Genomic DNA, 13,971 nt, shown 5'->3' on the forward strand with positions numbered 1-13,971 from the left:
ATTATTGGTGATTACAGTGACCTTTGCCCCCCTGCTGAGGATAAAACCAGCTTAATAGCAGCAGGGCTTTCTTGAAGCTCAAATCAAAGTGGTTAAGAGCTCTCAGCGGCTCATCATCAGGGCAGGTCTGCTTGTTGTGAGTCAGACCCTAAAGGGCACATTACACTTGTCTCCAGCGACAGTGAATTGACCTTCAGCCTCATTCTCTTCAGTAAGCATGCATAAATGGTGATCACTGACAAGACAGTTTATTGTTTCCAGTCACTTTGTTTGTAAAGGCAGAAAGATAATAATAATGTTACTATAAATAATAAAAATACCATCAAAGGCTGATTCCTGCATTGCTCCATTACCCTGTGGCAAGCAGATTAGGCCCTATCTCAACCTGGATAATTCGGTTTAGTAATGGAGGGGATTAAAGGATGGATAAAAAGCATTTTAGCCATACACAGGTCAGTAAAGATGTGTCTGAATGAATATGCTGTGTGTTGTGCTGGTTTGATTCCTGTATATATAAGGTTCCAGAGTTATGCACTACCTTTGTAATACTGAACTGGATTAAATAAATTGGTTTAATAATGGATGGAGGAACAGTATTTGGGCTCCTTGTCATTAAATATAATGTATGATGAATGAACACCTCTATTTTACATTCCTACCTTTCACTCAGTGCTGCTCTTATATGTCAGCCCTTGGGTGAATCTTGGCTCAAGTGGGCTGTTGGTGTTTGTCATATTATTTTTCATGTTATATTAGTTCTGTTTTTAAATTATATGTGGCACAGCGTTTCATAGTTCCATGGTTGATCAGGAAAGTATTAGGGAATGAGACAATTAACCATTCGTGTACACAAGAGAGGTAGGCACAGCCATCCCTGATTATCAAGGATGGCCTATCAACAGAAGCGTCTGTACTTGCAAAAGCATATAAAATGTCTGAGTTGACAAGTGAATAAGGAATAAACGAAGAGGGGGAAAGAGAGAGTGTAGATTTGGCAGGGAGTTCTATTGAAATAAGGAAAGGAAACAAGTCAGGAGAAGCCTTACAGTTGAGCAAATGAGGTGATTCCTTCCGAGGAGTGATCAGTTCTGCTGAGCTAGAGGGAGCGGCAATGATCATGGGCTCTCAGAGCTTTCTGCAGGTTACCAAAGGAGGCGGCAGGAAGACTAAGCTAGGCTTAAGGGAACCCAGCAGATACCAAAAGGTGGCATCTGGGACAGAGAGCCAAAATGGGACCAGGTTCAGGAATGTCTTGTACCTGCTGAAGAGTCTTAACGGAAGTGCAACTCAGACAGACAGATGAAGGTACTGGTGAATGAGTTTTGTAGGGTGGCTGATTGTGTGACTGATTTTAACCCTCAGATTTTATATATTTATTGGGTTTTATTTCTTATTCTAAGCATTGTTTAATGGCTTATTTATGAACTGTTATTTATTGAAGACTTGTAATGAACTGTACGTTTGGACAGTGTTTGCTTTTAATAAATAAGCACTATGCACTTTGCACTTTTAAGTTCTTGTTCTGTCCTCACTTGCTCTAGTCTGTCCTCTAGTCTATTAAAAATCTGGTGATGCCCAAAGCTACAGAAACTGGGGCATCTCAGATTGATTTTGTTTTAACTGAAATTATTAAATTTTATTATTTTGTTAATAGTTTGTTTAATTATTCAGTATTGTATCATGTACTTAACTTAGTAAATGTTCCTTGTGTTCTGTGGATAGAATCCAAAGAGGTAGGTCCAACCTTGACATCACCACTGACCTTTATATTCTGGGTGAGGGCTAAGGTCCAACACGAATTCATTGTTTGCTGAGAAGTTCAGATCATTATAGTAAGTACAGTTTAGATTTTCTGAGTATTTGGTCTTAATGCAATGTCACATTACATGACTTTTATTTAGAGTGGATGTCAAATACTAACAAAATTGCAGGGCATGTCAAATTAGATGACTCAATGATGACTTTCCAGCATATTTTCATATTTCCAAAGTATTGTGAGCTTGCCCCTTTTTCTGAGAGCCAATAACAAACTGTCTCATGGAGCTGGTGCCCATTGGAAGGCTGTACAGGTACAGTGAGTTTAACCACATCCACTACACTTTTCTTCTTTTTAATCCATTTTGGCATGATTTGTATAAACTCATGTCATTATACAGATGAATCTCACACTTCTGTTTATTAGGCCTAAAATACCTGTGTTCCTTACTCTTTGTAGCTTCATGATACAGTATGCATTGTACTTCTGGGTGAGCGCTCATTGGTTAATTGCTCTCAGATGGACATGAACCTGCTCCTATGACTTAAGACAAAATCAAGCATATCAAATTTTGTTGGGGTAATTCGTAGACTAAGTCACTGGTGATATGAAATTATATAACTGACGATCACAAAAGTGCTCTGACTGTAAATCACTGGAAATGTCAGATAATGTGACATCACCTTCAGTAGGTTTTGTTTCTAGATTTTATACTGGCTATGGTGATTGGTTTCTTTATTTAACTTTTTTAGCACCTCTTTGAAATGTTTGTGTCAATTTATGCATCACTATTTAGGTTGTTTTAAAACCCAAGGAATTCATTTTAGACATTTATTTTGAAGTCCACCTGAGAACACACAACCTTCACACAGATAGACACCAAATTGGCCTAAACTTTTTATTGAAACAAATACAGACAGAAAATCCATTTGTTCATTCTTTCATTTACTCTATTCACTTATTCAAAAATCAAGGTCACAGTAGGCCTAAGCCTATCTGTCAATATTGCACTCAGAGAAGGGAGCACTTCTGAGTAGGGCACACATCCAGGCCAATTCTGATTTATCAGTCAGTCTAACCTACAAATCACTGACTCATTAGTGTAAACCGACCCACTAGAGACAACCTCCACAGACACTGAGGAGAACACATACCCTTCACACAGACAGTGACCAGGCCAGAATATGACTCGAGGCTAAGCTGAAAAGCTGCAGCATTAGCTAGACAGATAAATAAAACTTGGCTTTTTGCAGAAGCTGAACAAATAAAAAATGTGATAAACACTGTAATAAACAAATACGGTATACCCAAGAATTAGTAAAAAGAAAGAAAAATCCTGACTTAGCTGAAGATAAAAAAAAAGTGCAGTCACAGTCATAGTGAGAGGTTACAAAGGCGTATTGTTGTTGGAATGAAGAATTTTACCAACTCACGGCAATCGCTTATCACTTGTAAGTAACAACAATTTACTATGGCCTGCAGCAAAACAAAGGTTGCATCATAGGAATGTCACAAACAAAGAAAACATATTTAATTGAGGATAAAATGAAGTCTTCTTCTTCTTTTGGCTGCTCCCATTAGGGGTTGCCAAAGTGGATCATCTTCTTCCATATCTTTCTGTCCTCTGCATCTTGTTCTGTTATACCCATAACCTGCATGTCCTCTCTCACCACATCCATAAACCTTCTCTTAGGCCTTTCTCTTTTCCTCTTGTCTGGAAGCTCTATCCTTAGCATCCTTCTCCCAATATACCCAGCATCTCTCCTCTGCACATGTCCAAACCAACTCAATCTCGCCTCTCTGACTTTGTCTCCCAACCGTCCAACTTGAGCTGACTCTCTAATGTACTCATTTCTAATCCTGTCCATCCTCGTTACACACAATGCAAATCTTAGCATCTTTAACTCTGCCACCTCCAGCTCTGTCTCCTGCTTTCTGGTCAGTGCCACCGTCTCCAACCCATATAACATAGCTGGTCTCACTACCATACTACTATATATGAAAATAAAATAAGGGATGTCTTGAATGTAATGCTGCTTAGATGGGTTCAGGCTTCTACGCTCCTGAAAATCATTCAGTAGCCTAAATAACAGATGACATGTAAATAGGGGAGAGTTGGGAGTGGCTGTTGTTCAAATGTACACATCCTTTCAACAAACCTGGTTTAACTCAAACAAACTGACAGTCGCTTTATACGACCTTAAAGCTGTATCATCTTTATAACATTAGCGACTACTTTGCTTTCTAATAGGGATTGTTGCAGCACTTTTAGTGCAATCCATCCTGCACCTGTGAGCATTTAGGGTTTTTAACAGATGACTCCTGCTGTCCCAAGTGACCATCAGTGATCAGGCTGACAAGAATTGGATTTCAATATGAAAGCATGAAGTTTCTAGACATGTGCTGGGTGTTCTACACCTGAAGGTTTCAGGTGGTAGGGCCTCTCATGTGCATAAGAAAGTGATATTCACGTAGAGCTGCATATCAACAGCATACAAATTGCATAATTAAAGTTTTCTTTTTTGTTTTGGCATTAACAATAATCTACATTGATTTTATTAATCAGAGAACAAAAAAGCCAACAGATATATATGACTTGTCATAAATTTCACTTCTCAAACGAAAAATGGAGAAAGACGAGAATTACCGAGATTGAAATGAATGAAATGACCACTAATTTAGGACAGTGCTAAAGGCCCATTAAAGAGACATCAACTCCCATCCACCCATTCATTTATTCATTTGCTGAACCTTGTTAATCCAGTTTCTTTTACAGTCGCTGGATATAATCTTGATTGTACATCCACTCAAAAGAGCATAGAGAAGAAAATGATTTTTACACTTAATATCTTATAATACAAGTGTGATTCTGGAAGACATCATTCAAGCAATTATTTTTTTTCTCTTTAAAACTACAGTTTGTAATTTGAACTAAAAGAAAGAATGGCAAAAATAGTTTGAAATCCATCCTCACTCATTACACTGAACTAACAGCAGTTTGTCTTTTTGAGTTTGCCAGAAGTCTCAATTCCCGAGGTTGTTAATGCCTTTGGAGAAACTCAGGGGTATGGAGAATTGAGCATGTTTCTCTTTAACTCTGGATCTCTACACCCCCTGTGAATTAAAATCATTAAAACAATATTAGATAATCTATTTTTAACAAAAACTTGGGACCTACTTACAAGAGTACTTAATGGTTCAGAAGGAATTCCTAAATTAAATTACATTTTTAATGAAACCATAGGCTCTTCAAAGCAAGCAAAGAATCTTTTAGGTCTGTTAACATATGCCTTTTGAATGTTTAAATTAAAAACTTTCCAACAAGATCAAACAAAATGAGGTTCCATCTACACGGAAGGCCTTGCAAAACTGGCATTCCCTAGTGACCTCTAACAAGTAGGACACCCGTTAGTCAGTGTTTTTTTAAAAAGACCTGCATTTCCAGAAAATTTGGTGCTGCTGTCTCCACATAACCCAGAATTGGATTAAGCGGATTAACTTGTGTTGTAGCAATCTCAAGTATTTGGATATAATATTTGTCTTTAAATACTGTTAATGCAAGCAATGTGAAATGCAATTCACACCCTCTTACTGACCTGTCCAGACATTTTGCTCTAAATCAACAAATCAGTCATTTAATTTATAACTCATGGCCCACTGAGGCACCAATAGGTTGCATAATTCTCTCCAACTTTCTGTTTCTCGAACATCTTGTATTACTTCTTGTATACTAACTCTCTGAGTAAAAACTCGTCTTTTTCCAAAATGTTCTTACTACAGTACATCACAATCTAGGTCTACCTATTCCAGGTCTATTTCCATAATAAATACTCATTAGATATTTGGCCCATATCTTTTAATTTATCCTGCTCACATGACTGAACCATTTCATCTGTCTACTTCTAATCACATCAACTACGTCTGCTGCTTCAACCAGTCTTCTCCATATTTCTTTGCTGCATACTCTGGTATACCATTTGATTTCAAGCATCCATCTGTAGCATTTTATCTCAATGCCCCAATCAAGTTCTTGTCTTCTAAATTCATTATCCATTGCTCAGAGTCTTATAGCAAGGTGAAAAATTTGCATGCTTCTAAAATTCTCATTTTTATGTTAATTATATTTCACGTTTTCCTAATTGATTTCGATTTTCAGCCGGCAGCTGTAACCAGAGCTATCCTACATTGCATCCGGAAAGTATTCACAGTGCATCACTTTTTCCACATTTTGTTATGTTACAGCCTTATTCCAAAATGGATTAAATTCATTTTTTCCTCAGAATTCTACACACAACACCCCATAATGACAATGTGAAAAAAGTTTACTTGAGGTTTTTGCAAATTTATTAAAAATAAAAAAATTGAGAAAGCACATGTACATAAGTATTCACAGTCTTTGCCATGAAGCTCAAAATTGAGCTCAGGTGCATCCTGTTTCCCCTGATCATCCTTGAGATGTTTCTGCAGCTTAATTGGAGACCACCTATGGTAAATTCAGTTGATTGGACATGATTTGGAAAGGCACACACCTGTCTATATAAGGTCCCATAGTTGACAGTTCATGTCAGAGCACAAACCAAGCATGAAGTCAAAGGAATTGTCTGTAGACCTCCGAGACAGGATTGTCTTCAGGCACAAATCTGGGGAAGGTTACAGAAAAATTTCTGCTGCTTTGAAGGTCCCAATGAGCACAGTGGCTTCCATCATCCATAAGTGGAAGAAGTTCAAAACCACTAGGACTCTTCCTAGAGCTGGCCGGCCATCTAAACTGAGCGATCGGGGGAGAAGGGTCTTAGTCAGGGAGGTGACCAAGAACCCGATGGTCACTCTGTCAGAGCTCCAGAGGTCCTCTGTGGAGAGAGGAGAACCTTCCAGAAGGACAACCATCTCTGCAGCAATCCACCATTCAGGCCTATATGGTAGAGTGGCCAGACGGAAACCACTTCTTAGTAAAAGGCACATGGCAGCCCACCTGGAGATTGCCAAAAGGGACCTGAAGGACTCTCAGACCATGAGAAACCTTTCTGATGAGACAAAGATTGAACTCTTTGGTGTGAATGCCAGGTGTCACGTTTGGAGGAAACCAGGCACCATTCATCACCAGGCCAATACCATCCCTACAGTGAAGCATGGTGGTGGCAGCATCATGCTGTGGGGATGTTCTTCAGCGGCAGGGACTGGGAGACTAGTCAGGATGAAGGGAAAGATGTCTCTGTACATTGCTGCAGTCATCCTGGATGAAAACCTGCTCCAGAGCGCTCTTGACCTCAGACTGGGGCGACGGTTCATCTTTCAGCAGGACAACGACCCTAAGCACACAGCCAAGATATCAAAGGAGTGGCTTCAGGACAACTCTGTGAATGTCCTTGAGTGGCCCAGCAAGAGCCCAGACTTGAATCCGATTGCACATCTCTGGTGAGATCCTAAAATGGTTGTGCACTGACGCTTCCCATCCAACCTGATGGAGCTTGAGAGGTGCTGCAAAGAGGAATGGGCGAAACTGGCCAAGGATAGGTGTGACAAGCTTGTGGCATCATATTCAAAAAGACTTGAGGCTGTAATTGCTGCCAAAGGTGCATCGACAAAGTACTGAGCAAAGGCTGTGAATACTTATGTACATGTGATTTCTCAGTTTTTTTATTTTTAATAAATTTGCAAAAACCTCAAGTAAACTTTTTTCACTTTGCCATTATGGGGTGTTGTGTGTAGAATTCTAAGGAAAAAAATGAATTTAATCAATTTTGGAATAAGGCTGTAACATAACAAAATGTGGAAAAAGTGATGTGATGTGAATACTTTCCGGATGCACTGTATGTATTATTTCTAACAAGCAATTGTTATCAAGTAAATTCATATCCACGGTATTTAAAACTGTCAAAATTGTTCAATTTTTTTCATTAAAGGTCATTTCAACTTTTCTATCAATTTGTTTCCTTTCAAAACATTATGGTTTCCATCTTCTTTTCATTGATGGTCATTCCATAATTCTTGCTGGCTTTGGCAACAAGATTGAGTACTTTTTGTAGTTTTTCTACTTTTCTATTAATTAAATCAATATCGTCAGCAAATTTTAAGTTGACACACTTATGTCAACCTTTGTCATTTTGTTCAGAGCTTCAGTTGTAATTCTTTCCAAGTAAAATAAAAAGCAAAATTGGTGATAGAATACAACCTTGTCTAAAGCCTACTGTGGTTCAGAAGAAATTAGTCAGCTCTCCTTCTAATAATGCCACTGATCTGCTTGGTCATATAAGTTCTTGGTAAAATTTATTATGTTTATTGGCACTTGGTAAAATTTCAAAATCTCCCACATATACTAATGGCTAATGCTGTCAGGTGCTTTTATAAAATCAATGAAATAGATGTTTAAAGTTTTTGATTAAGTTTAATTGATTTTTGGCTAACATTTTAAGTTAAATATCTGCTCAATCATTGATCTCCCATCTCTGAAACCTGCTTGTTCAACAAAGTTCCACCTTAATACAGTTTTAAATTCAGGGATGACAGCTCAGAAAGAGAGAGGAATTTTAGAAAGAATGAAATTAAATGTCACTGCAGGAAAGAGAGTCACTGGGTATAAAAAGTAAAACAACCATATTTGTATGGATTATGGGTTTGAAACTCAAGATCACCGTGGTATTCATAACAGAACGTCAGTAACCTGTGTGGAATTTTTGGAAATGAAGTGTGCTTCTGTCTAGGCCTGGCGGTCTCTATTATGATAATAAAAAAATACCAGGTAGAGTTTTAATTGGGGAACAGAAGAAATGTAAGTTAAAAAAAGTCAAAGTCATTAAACAAAATGGTATCTGATCTGACATCTAACTAAAGCCTACACCCTAATTCATTGTTGCTATATCAAAAAAACTTTAATCAGGAACAAACTGCAAACATGACTGCAAAACTATTATTTGAGGCTTTTGTCCAAACAATTGCGGTAGAAAAATGGTGGTATCTGAAATCAAAAAAGATGGTGTCAGAAAAAAAAAATTAAATTTACAAAAACTACTCCAAAACAATAAACTAATGCTTGAACTGTATTCAGGGACCACAAAAAAACATAATAAGAAATGATTCATGCAACAGAAATCTGTTTAAACTTGAGAAAAAACTGAAAAACAAAAAAAAAACAAAACATTTTTTTATCAACCTTCACATCACATTTCTGTAAACAGTTTGTTAACTTTTTTGCATTTCACTTACAGTTATCTATATTTGTTTTGGCTTTGATTTCATTACTAATAGCTAACAGTCTCTGCTATAGACTCTCGTATATTGTTGTAAATGCTATAGGTTTGTGCAATTTCTTCTTTTATGTCCGTGGTGTTGTTGAGAAACATTATTGTGTATTACTATGCTGTGTTTTATGTATTATCTCTAACTAGGACCTATTAAAAAGGTACATAGTGATGGATCTGAAGAATGCACAACAGCTTAACCGATTCATACTTCCATCTTCATCCCAGGAAAAGCTGACCAAAAAGATCACCTCCGACTAAGTATATTACCACTGTCTGACCAACCAGATGACCCCCAAGGTCACCACAGGCACATCCTTCATGTTTATCCTTTCTGGTTTTTTCCACAAAACAATTTAGGCCTACCCTAGTAGTAGGAGTAGTAGCACATTATCATTTTTTCTAATTTAGGAAACTACTCCTAACTTCATCAGGATTTAGGAGAACTCATGTACTGTCCTGACTTGCTAAGAGCTGCCAGAAGGTAGCATTCAGGCAGAGAGCAACACGCACATTCCAGGAAAGGAGGAATGTTTTGGGAATGCTGGATAACAATAAACTTGCAAAAACATGTTGACTTGACAGAGATGGACTAATATTTGTATCAGATCTTGTACATCACATGATCGCTCCATCTCTGTGAAGAAGCCATGTGCTCTCAGCCAAAATTAAAGGATTGATAACATTATGTTTTTTGACCACAGGGAAAATGCAACTTTGCAATAGCAATGATTTGGGTATGTCACATCTAATCATTTCTTGCATTTTGATCTAAACTTGGAACACCCTTACAAACTGTGAAGTAATACACAAATTTATACACTTCCCTACCACTCCACGTGAGATAATGTTAAAGCAAGCTGTTTTCATGCAAATCACTGATTTTCCTGGAATTGTTGCTGTGACTGATGACACACATAAAATGAAGATCGCAGCCACAATGTGGTTGAGTACACATACGTGAATCACAAGTGATATTGCGCTATCAACACACAGGTGGTAATGGATGCACAATGTATTGTAATGACCGCCGAGACAAAAAGACAGAGGCACACACCATATAAAAGTCAAACCCAATAATGGGCATGTTTATTTAACAATAAATTGTCCCCAGCCATATTTCCAGAATATTCACCTTCCGACTGTTATGGCCACTGGTAACACCTCATAAAATAACAGTTACACTGATACTAGCCATAGCTATTCTGGCACATTTTCTGAAGTCATGTTCACTCTTCCACTGTTCCCAATTGTCTTCCAGATTTGTGTGCCATGTCTCTCTTCATGAGTCCCCTTTATCCTCTGCCAAGCTCTATCCAATGCCCTGAGAGTCTCCGCCTCCCTTCTTTAACCTTCTGTAGCATGAAAAGTGTAACACAAATGTTTCAGGGGTTCATGGAATGCAGAACTCTATTTACCTGTGTGACATTTTGCTGTCAATCACCCATCCACCCCCACCTATTTTCAGGGTAAAATTATGGCTACTATAGTAATATTCTTGATTTTGTTGCAAAGTGGCATCAGTTATGGGGAGCTTAGTACAAAATCCTATCATAGTAAGTTTATATTTTGTTGTACTTTGAATATTATTATTGTGACAATTATAATTATTAATATTTGCATTATCTTTGTAGTGAAGACAGCATTACTGTTAGTATCAGAAAACTACAAAGTTTCATCGAAAAATCCTTTGGATGAGATATTTGGACAGCTTAGCGATTTGCTAGGAAACAAGCTATCAAGTAAGTTTGATAGCCTGAGTGTTCTCCTATTGTTTGTCAGATTTCTTACAGTATGTTCTTATTATGATTTCCAAAAAAAATACAAAACACCTTCATGAATACCTTTTTGTGGCTTGGACTACTGTAAAATTGTGACTCTATTCATTCTCAAATGTTCCTACTTCTCACTGGGGGTGAGTGTAGGAGTTTTCTCATGGTTTACTCTGGTGTAGGACAAATTCTTATCCAAGTGAAACGTTTAGTGCAGTTCCTAGAAGTAACTTTGTAAACATGGACACTGACTTTCAAAAAATCGCCAGCACCCAAGCCATTGTCGACATTCTGTATTTTAATTTCATTTACAGCATATTTTTCGACTTATGCTTTCCGATAGTTTTTCTTGCTGCTTTAATACCAAAGCTAATTAATGTTGGTGATTACAAGTAGATATGAGTAGTACATTATAGAAGGGGCTTGGACGAGATACTGCAGGTTTTTGTTTGCCTTTTTTACCCATCATTTGATCTACTGTACCATATGTTTCTTTGGGGTTCCACAGGAACAAGACCATATTTGTAGGCACCCACGAAGAAAGGTTCACTACTGTGTTATATCCAGAACAAGTAGTAAAATGATGAAATGTCTTTAATTATTTTGCTTTGACTTGAACTCAAATTTCAGGCCCAAACTTAATAGGTAGATAATGTATTAGTTGATCAGTGGCATGAGTTAGACTAGCTTGCAGATCCCAACAGGTTCAAAGTACAGGAAAGGGTTTTGTAAAACACTAGAGATGTCACATTTCTATTCTCTTCCCCTTTAAAACTTAAGACACTCACCCATATGAAGACCAAAAATGTCAACCAGCTCTGCCACCTCACCATAGGACAGCGTTTCTCAACCTTTAAGTATTTGCGACCCGAGTTTTCATAACAGTTGTAATCGCGCCCCCCTAACGTTTTTTTGAAAGGAGCCCACTAATACTGTACCAATTTGTTCTTATCAACATTTATCTAACTCAATATTTATTTTTGTAGTATCAGAATGTAATTTAAGTTAATTTGTTTTGGTTTCAATAGATGTATTTTTCCTATTTTCGATTTTGTTTTCTTTTTTTCACATCTTCGTGCCCCCCATTTTTGTTACTTCGCTCCCCCCACAAATTGAGAACCACTGCCATAGGAACTCATTAAAGGATCTTTGCTGTAGTCGCAAGGCATCTGTTATGATCCAAAGGAGTGGACAAGCTCAGCTCCTACCTTAAGTTCACTAAGCCAATGGCAGTGGTGTCCTTACTTACCTCAACCACAGGCTATCCCTTATTAAAAAGGACTTTTCATCTGGTAGCCCAAAACTCTTTCACCTTTTCCTGTGTTTTCTTAAATCAGATAGCATACTGATGCATTAGACTTTACAACTTGGGACAAAAGGTAAGAAATTGAAATAATATAAACATTATACAGTAGGAGTCGTAAAAATGTTAGTAGCATACCACTGGCAGCAAATCTGCAGTTTAGCAAAGTTACATTTAAGAATGTTCCTGCTATTTTATGTACAACTAGAAAGTGTGGTCAAGCAATCTTAAACAATAAATCTGTAACTTTATTCACGGCCTCAGACTCGCTCACATACTGTTTATTACCACTAAAAGCTGTTTAAGCATTTATTTTATAATATACATAAATACAGTTCAGTATCATGCACACTGTTTATGTAACTTTCTTTTCACTACCCCTTCTATATTCTTACATACAGTTCATTATGAAGTAATGTTATTTATACGTATAACATTCCTTGACGATTTCCTCTTGAAAACTGACCCCACCACAATTCTGATGTACAATTATCTTATTTTAATTTCCTAATTAGGTGAAGGTTTCAAATTAACCTTTGTTAGAAGTCTTTACAGCTCAAGGTTAAACCCATGAGCCGGCACTGAAAATAAAATTACTATTAATTGCTGGAAGTGCCAACGAGGCTTTCCAATAAAATTATTACCAGTGAGTCACGACAGGAAGCCAATATGTGTTGTAATTCTTTCATTCCCTGACACTGACCTAAAAATAAAGTAATATGTTACCCTTTTTTTGAAAGCCTAAACTAGGTTGCTTTGTTTGCCTGATCCTACAACATTTAGGCATGAGTATCTGCCTAAAATTCACTAGCTCCTGTTAACTTACAATAAAATATTTATCACAAGCCAGACTAACAAGAAACCGAAAAAACAAACACAATGAACCAACAGAAACAAACCTCAAAACAATAGAAAAATGTATAACCAATAGGGACCATCTTAAAAAATGCTAAATGCTCTAAACAAAACATACCAAAAAAGACTGACAGAAAGGAAACCAGTTACAAAAGTGGTATTCGGCTCAGGAGTAAAACTGAAAAACATACTGGAATCCTTCCATTTGATTTTTGGAAAAATAACATCAAAACATCACCTACAATCACATATGTGATGAATGCAACTAACCACATGAGTGTCCTTGTGTCATACAGAGTAAAAAAATGACAAACAAATGCAGTAGCATCAAAGAAGTGTGTCTGTGACAAAGCAAAATCAATACATAAATATTATAATAGATATATACTGTATGTTATATCCCTTAAATTAGGCACTTGGATAAAGTAATTTAATAACAAGGCTGAATAAATGAGGTTAAGAAAACTGAGTACATGCTGCTTTTTGCATTTGAGGAAGTTACTGTTGCATGTGTGAAAAACCAACAAATGCATGTGCACATGCCTACAGCCCCATAGCATATTTGAATATGCAAATCAATACAAGTAGCCTCTTCCTTTCAGTGTTTTGTTAAAAGATAACAGAAAAAAGATTTCAGCAAATGCAAAATGGAGGCAAGGAAAAAAGTACTGTTTGTTGGCTTAAACCGTGTATAAGCAACAAAAGGAAGTTATGTAGTGATACACATGGCAGAGACACTCAAAGTTCAAGTTCAGAAAGTCTCACAGTGCCCAAAATAAAAAAAAAAAAAAGTGGTCAGATCAAAGTTGCCATGAAAAGGCCGCAGTCCACTGTCTGTTTACTCTGTTTCTGACTGGCAGTTTACAAATTTGAGCAAAAACTTGCGTACACCCAGTGTGTCTACCATGAAAATGTACGTGGCTTTAGGCCAAGTTTAGTTTTTATACATCTCAAAGTGCACGTGGAAATGGGCGTATGTGACATTTCTGTGCCTACACACCGTGTATACAGGAGGCCCCAGGTCTCAGTCCAATTCAGAATTTGTCT

This window comes from Erpetoichthys calabaricus, chromosome 9 (assembly GCF_900747795.2).
Source record: "Erpetoichthys calabaricus chromosome 9, fErpCal1.3, whole genome shotgun sequence".
Classification (NCBI taxonomy): Eukaryota; Metazoa; Chordata; class Cladistia; order Polypteriformes; family Polypteridae; genus Erpetoichthys; species Erpetoichthys calabaricus.